At 37.3% G+C, this 15,033-nt stretch overlaps 1 protein-coding gene across 1 annotated transcript in view; it reads left to right on the top strand.

Moving 5' to 3' along the window:
- LOC127527166 (putative nuclease HARBI1) overlaps positions 1-15,033 on the top strand; it is a gene marked incomplete at both ends in the record, with an annotated part of 462,973 nt that overhangs the window by 235,801 nt on the left and 212,139 nt on the right. The window lies entirely within an intron of this gene.

Genomic DNA, 15,033 nt, shown 5'->3' with positions numbered 1-15,033 from the left:
ATCTGCTGTGTGTACAACATTTTAAGAAAAGGTTTTGTTGAGAGTAGGCTTTTGAATTACTTCATACAGTAAGTGTAAGGAAAGCCAGGAGCTTGTCATAACTGACTGCAAACCAAATGAGCATCCTGAAATTATGTTTTAGTGTAAAGTGCTGGATGGGTTACTGTGCCTGTTTGTTGGGCTCAGTAACAATTACATCTAATGTGCCATCGTTTATGAACAAACTGAAATTTTATACGGAATCATCTGTATCTGATACATCTGCCTTTTCCCTTAGAGATCAGTGAACAGCAGATCCGAAAGCTACTCAAAGTTTTTGTTACACTACACACATTCAGAAGTGGCATCAGAGTTTACTGTTTATGCAAAATAATCATCTTTGTGGGGTTTTCTATCATTAGGACTACAACCTATAATACTGCCACTATTATAACACAATAAATCTTTTATTTTTTCATGCTCTAACAGCCTGGTTTTAGCCCTTCCAGCCACCCTACATCACTACCTGCAGTTCACTGGAGATGCTTAAACTCAAGGATGGCGGTGTACGAGCACTTAACAGTGGATGAGATACCACAGGGATAACCTGCAGGGGTTAAAGCTGTCCGAATCTATCAGTATTAGGTAGGAATATTTATTTGAAAACAAAGAATGCTTTTTTGTACACCTTTGTTAATTTTGGGGCCTCTGTATCATTCTGGGCTCTGATTAGCAACCTAAGCAATCAGTCAAAGGATAGATAGATAGATAGATAGATAGATAGATAGATAGATAGATAGATAGATAGATAGATAGATAGATAGATAGATAGATAGATAGATAGTAATCTCTGAACATGTTGATGTGCCTGGAGATTACTATCTATCTATCTATCTATCTATCTATCTATCTATCTATCTATCTATCTATCTATCTATCTATCTATCCATTTTCCAACCCACTGAATCCGAACACAGGGTCACGGGGGTCTGCTGGAGCCAATCCCAGCCAACACAGGGCACAAGGCAGGAACCAATCCTGGGCAGGGTGCCAACCCACCGCAGATCTATCTATCTATCTACAATTTAATGCCAAAAATAAGAACTTCATAACCATCATTAATAATTATTTAAGTCTTATCGAATTAATTAATAAGGAATTCAGAAGCAAAAGGAAGCTATATCAATAAAAAAGTCATTCCAATATGGAAAAAAATGCAACTGCCAAAATAAGCAAGCAAAGTATTACTATTAGGACCATAGAGTCATCAAAGTCTTTTAATTTATTGTAAAGATTGCAACAAACTAAGAAAGATGTTTAACTACTCCTAAGGATCTGTATGTTATTTTTTTAAGTGAATATTTATGTGTTTTATCCTATTATTATATTTTATATGAAGGTAGAAGGACCCATGATTTTTGTGCAATGCTCTAGCACTTTGTTTCATGTCTTAATATTGAGTATGTTGTGCTTTTAATTAGTACAATGTCTTCTAAAAATGGCCATAAAAAGAATAACAAACAGGACCCAAAAAAATTCTTTCAGATATTCATAGTTAGATATTCACATAAATTAAGCCTTTGAAAAATTAACCATGATGAATGGATGGATGAATACTATCATTACTATAAAATATTCCATCTTTTCACTATTTGATTTGCTTGATCCAGTTCAGAGGTGTGTGGTCCAGAGACTATCTCAGCAAAACCAGTGACAAGATAGAATTCAATCCTCTAAGTGACGTTACGGTAATGGGATAGAATTGTATTACTCTTTACATCTTACATAAGAACTTTTGTTAAATTTCAAGCAAACTACCAGTACACCAATATATCAGCAGTTAATCAAAGCTAAAGGCACTGGTAAGGTAATTGGTGCATAACAGCTGAATACTGAAGAGAATAATAATAATAAATTTTATTTATATTGCACTTTATATTTTAGCAATCCCAAAGTGCTACAGAGTAAAAATAGATTAATAAAAAACATAAGAATCTATAAAATACTTTAACAAAATGTCTTTCTAAAAAGATGAGTTTTTAGGTTTCGCTTAAAGGCCTTAGTCGACTGTGGGGCTCTCAGGTAATCAGGGAGGGCATTCCACAGCCTGGCGCCACTGATGAAAACGCCCTGTCACCCATGCTGCTGAGCTTAGTTCTGGGGACTTGAAGGGTGTTAGTGTGTACAGAGCGAGAAGCACATAATTCATTCAAACAAAAACCAAAACACAATGGTTTGCCCCCACTAGAGTTAATATTTAATATAGAATAAGACCATAGAAAATAAGGAATATCTAGGATTTTACCATGTACAATATAAAAATGTTGTTTGAATACAAATCTCAACAATGGTTTATGTGACAGGAATGGGTTAAATACATAACACATAATTAGGTGTCTGACTTGTACACCCACTGCTAATGTGGCAAAAACATTTTTAAAGACCTTCAAGCGTTCATACTTGGATCTGAGGTATTATCCCACTCTTCCTTTTAGTGTGAAAAATAAGGTTATACACACCCACCCATGCAAAATTCAAATGCCTAAAATGGAAAATAGGACACTGCAGGCCTAACAACTCAAAGCATTGCCCTTAATCTTGGATAATCTTTGAAAACTTCCAGGGGATTTATTGCAGGGATGATCAGTTAATAAACTGGCTCATAAAAGCGGTTCAATTGCATTTTTACATGTTTACATACACCATATTAATCTCTCGATCAAGAGATTAATTTTTGCTACTGTGGTATTTTACTGTGGGTATATTCTTTTAAGTTCTTTATTTTTCTTATGACCCAGAGATGTGAATCATATCTGACCTTTTAGAAAAGAATATGTTGACAAAAAAATAATTATAAATATGTGATTATTTCATTTTAGTTGTAGTTCAGTTATCACAAGAAGAAAAAATACAAGCATTTTTAAAATAAAAAACCAACATGTTGGAGCTACTCATAATCACAATTCCGTCTATACTGGACACAAAACAACAACTGGGGGCTGAAATTGCTTAGTGTGTTGTTTCCTCTTTTCCTGTCATCGTGAAGATGCTGGAGAGATTTTTTTTTCCTTCATCCTGAACAAGCCATCTTCATTTTCATTTCATTTTTTATGGACTGTTTTATTGAAAAGAAAATTTGGTTATATAGTACTCTCTACTATTATGGCAATACTTTCACATTTTTATTTTGTATGGTATTAGCAGTCTTTCTAGTCCCTTTTTTTGACTTAATACAAACATAGATTGCCTAAAAGTAAAATAGTGGTTGGGAAGAAGATGCCATGTTATGAAGGGGGCAAATAACTGCTAAAATGCTTCAATTTACATCATGGAATCTTGCTGACCCAAGGGTATGTGCTTCTAGATAATTATGAAATACTGACAGGCTTTTGATCCCTAAAGCTAACAGAAAAAAAGAGGCCTTCGGTTATAGACACATTGATTATTGCTGTCTGTCATAGGAACACGTTCAAAGAGCACTGTGGAAATAACTGTTGAAGCACTGCTTTTATCAGCACAAAGAAATTAATCTGTTTTAGTCTGAACAAATGCTGTGGCATCCAACCGATTTAAAGAAACAAATTTCCTCATTTGTGCCAGGCCTCAAGCAGAGATTGGATGCTCACATCCAAGGTGTTGATGTATACAAGCCTAATAAACATACACCATTACAGAACAAACTCTGCCTCTATCCTTTTTTCATTTTCAGAAACACAGATTAGAAGTACCTGCTGAGGTATTCAAAGGCAATGTTAGTACCTTAATTTGCCTTATTTTAAAATCACAGCAGGCGTATAAACAGTTTCAGCTATACAACAGCAAACAAGTGCAACATAAAAAGGTTCATTCACTGGCAGGATGGTGGAATGTACATGGTAGAAGAATAACCATTTTGAAACTCTCATTAGGAAGTTCTATAACTTAGTATATTTCCAGCAAAGTGTATTTAATTATGGTGACTTCCCTTTGATGAAACCTCAAGGGACTGAGCCTAATTCCTTTCTGCTTTAATTACTCTATGGTCGCCTGCAAGGGGTTTTATTTATTTATTTATCTATCTATCTATTTATTTATTTATTTTCAGAAAAGACATCACCTAAATAAGAATATTGTTACTTTCTTATAAACATTTCAAAAATGTAGAAGTGAAATATCTTGTGACTACCAAAACAGCTGCTTACAAAAGCTCTTTTTTGTACAAACATTAAATACCAAAAAGAACTGAGGCAAATATATTACTGTTGATAAGCTTTACCTTATTACTTGCATATAATATCAATGATATTTTTACTTGTCAGTTTATTAGATTGTCATACACGTGCGAATAGGAGACAACTAAAGGACCTGAATAATTGTAATTTCATGCCTGACAAGGGTGCGGCGAGGTGCACTAATTGTCTCTCAATCCCTTACAGACCTTTCTCGGGGAAATCCTGCCTGCACTAATGATGATGTCACTTCCGGTCCTGGCACTATTGATGATGTCACTTCCGGGTCTGGCGCTGTCGATGATGTCACTTCCGGTTCCTGCCCCGATGACATCACTTCCTCCACTAGCCTTTAAAGCTGCCATCTTAAGTCAACAAGTTCATTTCATTTGTGGACTCTGATCTGTTTATTATTTTCAAAAGCATTTACAGCCAGGACACAATATACAGGAGGCTGCCCCAAACCTTTATGATGTCTCAGAGTCATCCTTATCACAAGATTTTGTTATTTTGTTTATTAGCTATTAGTCATATGGAACAAACACTTGATCAACTTATCATCATGAAGAAACAGAGAAAGTCTGACTACATTAAAGCAGGGTGGCCTAATGTCTAAAGTGTTGGACTTTAAAGAACAAAATAAAGAACCAAGCCTATCTAATGCGTAGTGTCAAGATATGAACTGGATTAAGCACATTTGGTAATGGATGACTGGATTTATGTTGGAAAAGCAGTACAGTTTGATTAGTTTGTATGTGTGAAATACAATATAAAAATGGTTATTTTGTAGACTATTCTGTTGTTTTATAACATAATGGAATATTATTATCACAACACATATATAGTGACTTTGCAACTACTATAACCTGCTGGACAGAATGATTAATTGACCCTTATTATTGCAGAGAATGACAGACTCATCCTTTAACATATCTTGTTAATGTCAGACTGGTACTGATCCATCATGTACGAGGGCTCCATTGACAGCACTATGCACTGCTCTGAAGTCGGCTCTTTCAGAGCTCAAGACCTGACCAAGAAAATACTGTGTCTTATTCAACTAGTCACACAAGCCGAAAGAAAAAAAATTAAGAAGACCAAAGTCATCATTCCATGACATTATTCAGTCAGAAAAAAAAAGTGAAGTCAAAAAGCAGCTATGGTTTACAAAATCAAGGAAGGAGACAAAAAACAGGTAGATACCAAGAACAGTAAAAGACAAAAATCAACTTTCAAAAATTCAGAGCAAAAGCAAAAAGAGTTTAATCATCAGCAGTAGAAAATTCTACCTTTAAACTGGGCAGGAGAAAAGGCTAGGAGGAACTATATTGGAGTACAGCCCTATTGGAGAGTTCTTTTTTATTTTACATACCTCTGCATTATATGACTGCCTATAAGATAATATTGTGCAGTAAATAAATTAGATATGTATGGCTAACAGAATTAGATATGTATGGCTAACAGAAGACAAAATGTGGAAGAAGGAGCTTGTGGCAGAACCCTCGGCAATTTCTGATAATTAACGTTTGAATTTCAGGATATAATGTATTATCAAAATACAGTGGAACCTCGATTCACGAACGTCTCGGTACACGTACAACTCGGTTTACAACCAAAAAGTTCGCCAAACTTTTGCCTCAGTTCACTACCATACACTCGGTATACGAACAAGCCAGTTTCCCTTTCGGTTTGTACGTGTTCAGTCTCTCCCTGTGCATTTCCTGTGCAGTGAGCAAGAGAGAGAGAGCGAGAGAGCACGACACACACACACACACACACACAGAGGCAACGCGAGAGAGAGAGACACGCGCACACACACAGGCAGTGTGAGAGAGAGACAGACGCACACACACAGGCAGCGCGAGAGAGAGAGAGCTGGACTCATAAGGTAGGAAGGCAGTTAAAGAATGCACTGGGCCTGATTTTGTTTTCACTTCTGTTTACAGCGATCGGTTCATAGCGTGCATTGTTACAATATTACTTTTCTTGGTGGTTTATTAAATTACGGATTTTTTCAAATGTTCATTTTTTTCCTTGTGCTTAAAACTCATTAAAAAAAAGTGTTTTTATCCAGCGGTTGGTAGCGCTATAGCGCAAACTATTGCAGTGTTAGTTTTCTCTGTTGTTTAAGGTTTTCTCAGTGTTATTCAATGTTTTTACATTCAGTTTACTATTACACTGTGCATTCTATGGTTTAATTAACTATATTTGTGCTTAAAAACTTAAAAAAATATATATTTACATACAGTTCGTATGGTCTGGAACGGATTAATTGTATTTACATACAATCCTATGGGGGAAATTGCTTCGGTTCACGACCAAATCAGTATACGACCAGAGTTTTGGAACGAATTATCCACTGTAGTGGAAAGTAATTGTAAAAAGCTGTAGTACAGAATGAAGGGCCATTCATCACTAATTAGTACTTTCATAATAATGAATCATCCCTGATTAATGTGTGCCACATCCAAACATAACTATATTTCTAATTACCATCAATTGTTCCGTATTTTGAACCAAATTAATTAAATTGTTTTAGTGACAATGAACAAACGCCTTTTTAGGATTTTTTTTTTAATTGATTTTATTGAAATCACACAACATTCTATACAAACAGATCAATTTTACAAGAACAGGATCCAAGACGAATCAGCCCCCACCCCTGAGAAAGACAGCATGGGCAGCAGAATAAAATTTAAACCTAGTAAAAATAAGCAAATAGATAGATTAATAAGTGAATATAGATAAATGAAGAAGTAAAAGAAAAAAAACCAAAAAGAGAATAGGGAGAGAATCTGCTTCCTCAGTGCTTTAAAAGCTTATTCTAAAATGTTATTGATTAGATCCTGCCAGGTTTGGACAAATTTCTGCACAGATCCTCTAAGTGAGAATTTTATTTTTTCCAATTTCAAATAATATAAAACATCAGTTACCCACTGACTTAAAAGGGGAGAGTTAGGATTCTTCCAGTTGAGCAAGATAAGTCTCCGTGCCAATAGTGTAGTAAAGGCAATCACAGTTTGTTTGTCCTTCTCCACTTTAAGCCCATCTGGAAGAACACCAAACACAGCTGTTAGTGGATTAGGAGGGATTGTGACACCAAGGCTGTCTGAAAGGCATTTAAAAATCTTGGTCCAAAATGATGTTAATGTGGTGCAAGCCCAAAACATGTGACCCAGTGAAGCTGGAACTTGATTGCAGCGTTCACAGGTTGGATCTTGCTCTGGAAACATTTTGGACAATTTTAAGCGAGACACATGTGCTCGATATATAATTTTTAGTTGAAGAACAATATGTAGCACAATTTTTGTTCCTGGCTTCCAAGAGTTATATTTCAACTGCTTATGTCTAAAGCCTATGGAAAAACGACTACATTCAGCACAAACTTTGATTTTATGACCACTGCCCAGAAAATTTCGTATTTATAGTGACAAAACAAGGGAATTTTTATCTTTTCGTTCATGCGGTCTGATAAAGAACAACACTTGCATGGTAAATAGACAAAGACAGACAAAACAATAATAATAATAATAATAATTCATTACATTTATATAGCGCTTTTCTCAGTACCACTCAAATGAGTAGGTTTTCTAGATTTGCAACTGTACTGCAAATCGCTTTCTCGAAGAAGCCCCCAAATGTAGTCCCCCATCATGTTTTCATTATACTGTCCTTGGTAACGACATTCAAAGTCCAGTATATCCTGATGAAAGCGCTCGCCTTGCTCCTCTGAGTAAGCTCCCATGTTCTCCTTGAATTTGTCAAGATGAGCATCAAGGATATGGACTTTGAGAGACATTCTGCATCCCATTTTGGCGTAATTCTTTATGAGAGTCCGAACCAACTGCACATAGTTTTCAGCCTTGTGATTACCCAGGAAGCCGTGAACCACTGCAACGAAACTGTTCCAAGCCGTTTTCTCCGTCCTGTTCAGCAGCTTGGCGAATTCGTCACATTCTATGATCTTCTTGATCTGCGGTCCGACGAAGATACCAGCCTTGACCTTTGCCTCGGACAGCTTTGGAAAGAGATCTTGGAGGTACTTGAAAGCTGCTGACTCCTTGTCAAGAGCCGTGACAAATTGCTTGGTGAGGCCTAACTTGATGTGCAGTGGTGGCATCAGCACCTTCTGAGGTTCTATCAGCGGCTCCCACTTGACGTTGCTCTTCCCCACAGAGAACTCGGTCCGCTGTGGCCAGTCCTTTCTGTGATAGTGCGCCTTAGTGTCACAGCTGTCCCAAAGGCAAAGGAAACAAGGAAATTTCGTGAAAACGCCTTGAAGGCCCATCAGGAATGACACCATTTTGAAGTCTCTGATGACCTCCCATCCATAGTCGTCATACTTCAAGGCACTCAGCAACATCTTGACACTGGTGCAGTCCTCTTTGAGATGCACAGTGTGAGCCATAGGGAGAGTCGGGTAGTTGTTTCCATTGTGAAGTAGCACGGCTTTGAGGCTCCGGGATGAACTGTCTATGAATAGGCGCCATTCACTTGGGTTACAGGTGATACCTATAGCCTCGAATAGACCGGCCACATTGTTGCAGAAGCACAGCCCATCTTGCCGACTGAAGAAGTTGGAAAATGTTTGGTGATGCTTTCTCTTATTTGTGACTTGCACGCTTTCATCCAACAAGTTCCACTGCTTGAGCCTGGATGTCAGAAGCTCAGCATTGGACTTGGTAAGACCAAGGTCTCTGATCAGATCGTTGACGTCTTTCTGGTTAGGGAAGTATGGCCTTCTCTCCTCAGCCGCATCTGTGAAACTGCAATCTGGATCTGCAATATCTTCCTCGCTGTCTGACTTGCTGCTGTCTCCTGAAGATGGCTGATCCCTCTTCGGAGGAGTGGGAACGGGCAGCTCGGGGCAGTGTGGTACTGGGGCAATGGAAGAAGGAATGTCTGGATAAACGATTTGAGGCGCATTCTTGCCAGTGCGACGTTTGGTAGGATCCACCATGCAGATGTAGCAGTTGCTTGAGTGGTCAGTCGGTTGCCGCCAAATTCGCGGGATAGCAAACTTCATGGCTCTCTTTTCTCCCCTGTACCAACCTTCAAGAGTTTTCTTGCAATATTCGCATGTGAAATAAGGTGCCCAGGGCTTGTCTTGATCCCCGACAGGCATGCCGAAGTATGCATTGTAGGCCTCGCACATCTTACGACATGCTTTCACAGAATACTTTCTCGCTCTTGTCTTTATAAATTGTCCACAGACGTAGCAAAATGCATCTGCTGGGTGCAAGCAACCTCTTGATGCCATCTAAATCAAATCAAAAAAATAACATAAACCGAAATGTTGGTTCGAGTCACCTGTGCTTTTATACTTGTATGACTACTATTGGACAGTCCGAGAACATTCTAGAAAGTTCTAAAAGTTTCTTGAAAGTTCTAGATAATTCTGGAAAATTCTAGAAACTTCTGGACAATTCTAACAGTTCAAGAATATTCTAGAAGACTACTCAGTATTGAATGCGAATCGAGAATTTTCTCGAAAACTGGCAAATTTCAAAATATCATTGTCCTGATCACAAAAGCAAAGTTTTTGTGGAACAACAGCTATTTTCTATTTTTTTTAGGCATAACGGGTTAGGAAAACACACTTTGTACCCAGGAACAAAAATAAAAATTTGTTACATAGTGTAATTGTATGCTTTGCACATATGGAGCTTGAGTGAATTCTCTGCATTGCTACCTTCCACTCATTTTCTGATATGTTGAGGGAGAGATACTTTTCCCATTGTCCTCTTGGATCTTTGAAAGGGAGGGACTGTAAAATAATTTTATATATTACAGTAATGCTGTCTGAGTCCTCGAAACTGAGCAATATTTTTTCCAGCATAGGGGGAGGTGGGAGATGAGGAAAATTGGGCAGGTTCTGTTTAACAAAGTTTCTATTTTGAAAATAGTGAAAGAAATGTGTTGCTGGAAAGTTATATTTAGAATGCAATTGTTCGTAGGATGACATTGTCTATGTTCAGATCTCTAAGTGATTTAATCCCAAATGTTTTCCAGACATTAAAAACTGCATATGTTTGCGAGGGTTGAAAAAGGTGGTTCTCGTGCAGAGGTGCATGAAAAAGATTCTCTATCTTAAGATGCTTCCTACATTGGTTCCATATTCTGTGTGAGTGAAGCACAATTGGGTTGTTAGTATATTGACGATAACTTGCATTTATTGGGGTGCAAAGCAAGGAATATAAGGATGAACTGCAGGATTCTATTTCTATTGCAGAACAAGCCTGCATATATTCATCTATTTGTGTCAATGTCCAGGTTTTTATATGTTGTATGTTTGCTGCCCAGTAGTAAAACTGAAAGTTAGGTAGAGCCATGCCGGCTTCTGCCTTTGGCCTTTGTAGGGTCGCTCTTTGGATTCGTGTATGTTTTGAATTCCAAATAAATGAGGTTATGGTTGAATCTAATTTCTTAAAGAATGATTTATTGATGTATATTGGAATATTTTGAAATAAAAAGAGAAGCCTATTTTGAATATATCGTTTACACTTGGCTGTTAACATGATATGTATTTTTCAGATTTATGAGAACCCATAATACCATTGCACTACATATTTCATAATCAGGGCTTCTAAAGTAACAAAGTAAATGTTATGCTTTACTTAAGTAGATTTAACAGTAAATACCTTTGACTTTAACTCCACTACGTTTTACAGCAAATATCTCAACTTTCTTCTCCGTTACTCAACATGATTACATTTAACAACAACAACAACAATAATAATAATAATAATAATAAACAAATTTTATTTATATAGGGCTCCTTCTAAACACAAAGCTCTTTACAAATATTCAAAAAGATAATAGGAATAAAACCACATAAAATGTTGAAATAAATAAAACTGGATAAAATTAATATCAGACATTAAACATCAAAATAAACATAACTACAAAGTTACAAAATATTATAGGAAATAAACAATTTTCTTAACATTTTGAATATTGCAGTTTATTCATGACTAGATGATATAATTTTCATGATGAAATGCGTAAGGATTATGTTATATTGAAAAATTAAGTTCATTTAAATAATTTATACAGTTAATACTTACAAATGCATATATTTATATTATATTTTCTTTCAATGAGTGTGGTTGTCATTTACATCATACTAGCTATGCTATGTGTCTAAGATAGGTTAATCTAATTAATAAACATAGACCTCAGTGTTAAAGTTTGCAGTACAGGACTAAATGTGTCTCTGTTATATGCCATTTGGTATGGGATTTACAAAAGCAGTTGTAATATTTGTGATATGCCACCTATTTAAATAGCAAATGCAATGTATTTTATTACTAAAAATACTTGTTATGTGCCATCTTTTGTAATGACAGACATATAGACAGACACGCAGCCTTGTATACTTTTATTAAGATGGATGTCCGTCGTGTCTTTTGAATCTGTGTTTGTGATCTTTGTGCTGATTTATATTCTTTGTCTGAATTAATAATCAAAAAATACATCAATTACTTCATTTTACTTTTCACAAATGCATTTAATCTTACATAAGGGCCAAAAACATCACCACATAATGAAACTATTATCCATTGACTTGCAATACTTTTTGCTATGAGACTCAGGGGTGGAGTTAACACAAAAAGTACCAAATGTGTAATGTATGTACACAATAAAGTTACTTGTTAGTCCTAAATATTAGTCAATTACAGGATGTTCACCCCAGTTTTAAAAATACAAGATTTTTGATGATCAAGTGTAATTCTTCTGAATTAAAGGGTTTCATAAACTACTAGGGGTGGCATGGTGGTGCAGTGGTAGCGCCGCTGCCTCGCAGTTAGGAGACCTGGGTTCGCTTCCCGGGTCCTCCCTGTGTGGAGTTTGCATGTTCTCCCCGTGTCTACGTGGGTTTCCTCCGGGTGCTCCGGTTTCCTTCCACAGTCCAAAGACATGCAGGTTAGGTGGACTGGTGATTCTAAATTGGCCCTGGTATGTGGGTGTGTTTGTGTGTGTTGGCACCCTGCCCGGGACTGGTTTCTGCCTTGTGCCCTGAGTTGGCTGGGATTGGCTTCGGCAGCCCCCCATGACCCTATGTTCGGATTCAGCAGGTTGGAAAATGAATGGATGGATGGATAAACTACTGGGACACCTTTATCTTTTAAATTATAGAACACCTTTTTTTTGAAGAAAAAAACATTGCATACAATCAACTTGACCTTATGCAACAAATGACTTCATACTTCAAAAAGAAGGAAAAATATCATAAAGTTAAAAAAGAAAAAAAGCTGAAAAAAGAGACAAAACCTAACAAAACAGAATTCAGCCCCTACCTAGAAAGACAGGATAGCCAAAAGCATGGACAAAATAATTAAAAAAAGAAAGAACAGAAAATGGCATCACCCCCCTCCCCAATATAAATGCCTGTTTTAAAATTTTAATTAAATCTTGCCGTATTTTAAACAAGTTCTGAACATATCTTTCTAAGCAAGGATTTAATTCTTCCAATTTCAAATAATATAGAACATTAGTGGTCCACTGATTTATAAAAATTAGGTTGGGTTTCTCCCAGTTATGCAAGAGAAGGCTACATGCTAGTAGTGTGGTATAGGCAATTACAATCAATTTGTTTTTTTCCACTTAAAGATTGTTTGTGACTACACCAAACAGAGCTGTCTGATAAGCATTCAAATGTTTTTGTCCAATATGTTGTTAATTTGGTGGCCCAGTGAGGCTTGAGCTAGATTGCTACGCGTTTTGGTTGGATTTTGCCCTGGATACATTTTGGACAATTTCAAGTGAGATAAACATGATCAATTAAATATTATAAGTTGAATTATTAAATGCCTTGCTCATATGGAGCTGGAGTATATTCTATGTATGGCTGCCTTCCACTCCTTTTCTGAGATATTAATTGAAAGATCCTTTTTCCACAACACCCTAGGACAAGGGTCTCCAACCTTATTTCACCTGAGAGCTACTTTTACAAAATGAAAATGGCCGAGAGCTACTCATGTTTTCTAACGTTTATTCTCATAGCTTATTTCAACCCAAACAAACTGAATAAGCTTGTTTTGTCTGAACTTTTACAAAATGTTGGTGTCAACAACTCACATTTTGAATTAAAACATCACAAAAATATTTAGTTCACCTGCAAGTGCATTTTGTATGTCTGTATGCATTTTCTAGTGTATCTCACACTATTGAATTAAAACATGAATGCTGTCAAAACAAAACAATGCAATTACAAATACACAGATATTACTTATTTATTTGTCATTTTGTTACATGTCACTGTTTCACTTCACAAGAGTATTCACATGTCCAGTTGCATGTGTGATGTGTGTTTTAGTTAGTGAGATGACTGGCACTACATGGAGTCAAAAAGAGAGGTGTATGGTGGAGTGTAGCCACTTAGGTTCACTCTTATGGAGTCATTTAAATGTTCATCTGTCAGTCTTGTTCTGAACTTTGTTTTCATGACATTCATGTCAGAAAAAGCAGACTCACAGAGTTATGTAGACTCAAACAAGCAGACATTTTCAGAGCTGTTTGGTGAAGATTCTTATAGTTATCTGGCTCTACTAAGCTCCAGAAATGCTGAGAATGCTGTTGAGACTTTAACTGCACATTATTTTGAAGGTTTATCCATCCATACATCCTCTTCCGCTTATCCGAGGTTGGGTCGCGGGGGCAGCAGCTTGAGCAGAGATGCCCAGACTTTCCTCTCCCCAGCCACTTCTTCTAGATCTTCCCGGAAGAATCCCAAGGCGTTCCCAGGCCAGCCAAGAGACATAGTCTCTCCAGCGTGTCCTGGGTCTTCCCCGGGGCCTCCTCCCGGTTAGACGTGCCCAGAACACCTCACCAGGGAGGCGTCCAGGAGGCATCCTGATCAGATGCCCGAGCCACCTCATCTGACTCCTCTCGATGCGGAGGAGCAGCGGCTCTACTCTGAGCCCCTCCCGGATGACTGAGCTTCTCACCCTATCTTTAACACTAGAATTACCAGAGCCTACGAAAAAACTCGTAGATCCAGCCCACCTTAAATCGCTTCTTAAAACCTTTCTCACCTCTCCGCCAGCGTCTTTTGTCATCTAAATGTACTGATAAAGACAAGCTGCCAGCAGCCGGCTATTCCATCCCCCCAACAACTTAGAACGTAAACAAGCTTTTCCCAGCTACTGCCTTGATTGATTATCTGGGAGTGAAGTGGAGTTTTAGAGTACAAATAATAAGATTGTTATTTGGAACACACGCATTTCATATGTGTTGCATTTCTACAGTAATCTGTGTAAACACATTGTTAAAACAGAAACGGTTTACAATATTCTAGTAGCAAATGACAAAATGTAGGCATAAACTATATAATGTATGAAGCCTGAAGTCCAAATATCAAAGAAACACTTTCACGAAAGGTACAAAAATAAGCCACTGCCAAAAAAACCCGTCTTAGTGTGAGACATTGACATGACTTAACTATCACTGCTTCCGTGGCGTAACAGTATCAGTCGCTGACTGGGAATCAGAACGTCATGAGTTCGATCCTGCACAACTCCCATTTGAGAAGTGTGTTTATTTTCACTATTTTAGAATAAAATGATACATTTGATTTCAGTCTGTAACAGCCGGTGTAATTTATGATATTTGTAAAGGTTAGCTTTATTTTTTTAAAATTCACTTTTCATTGTCTCAGTCGCGTCAGGATCTATCCCTACCGCCCCCCACCTGACACTGCTGTTTTTACATAAAGACGCGCTATAGTTCTGCAGTGTATCACGATACATACGACCACATGTTTTTTTTTCCCCCAGTATTGCCAGTCCCCACGTGTTGCTGTATGCTGTTTCTTTTGTACTCCAGGACATGCAGAGGAAAGCAT

Source organism: Erpetoichthys calabaricus, chromosome 1 (genome assembly GCF_900747795.2).
Source record: "Erpetoichthys calabaricus chromosome 1, fErpCal1.3, whole genome shotgun sequence".
Lineage (NCBI taxonomy): Eukaryota > Metazoa > Chordata > Cladistia > Polypteriformes > Polypteridae > Erpetoichthys > Erpetoichthys calabaricus.
The sequence above is the reverse complement of the archived record's forward strand: the minus strand, read 5'-3'. Positions and strand labels throughout refer to the sequence as shown.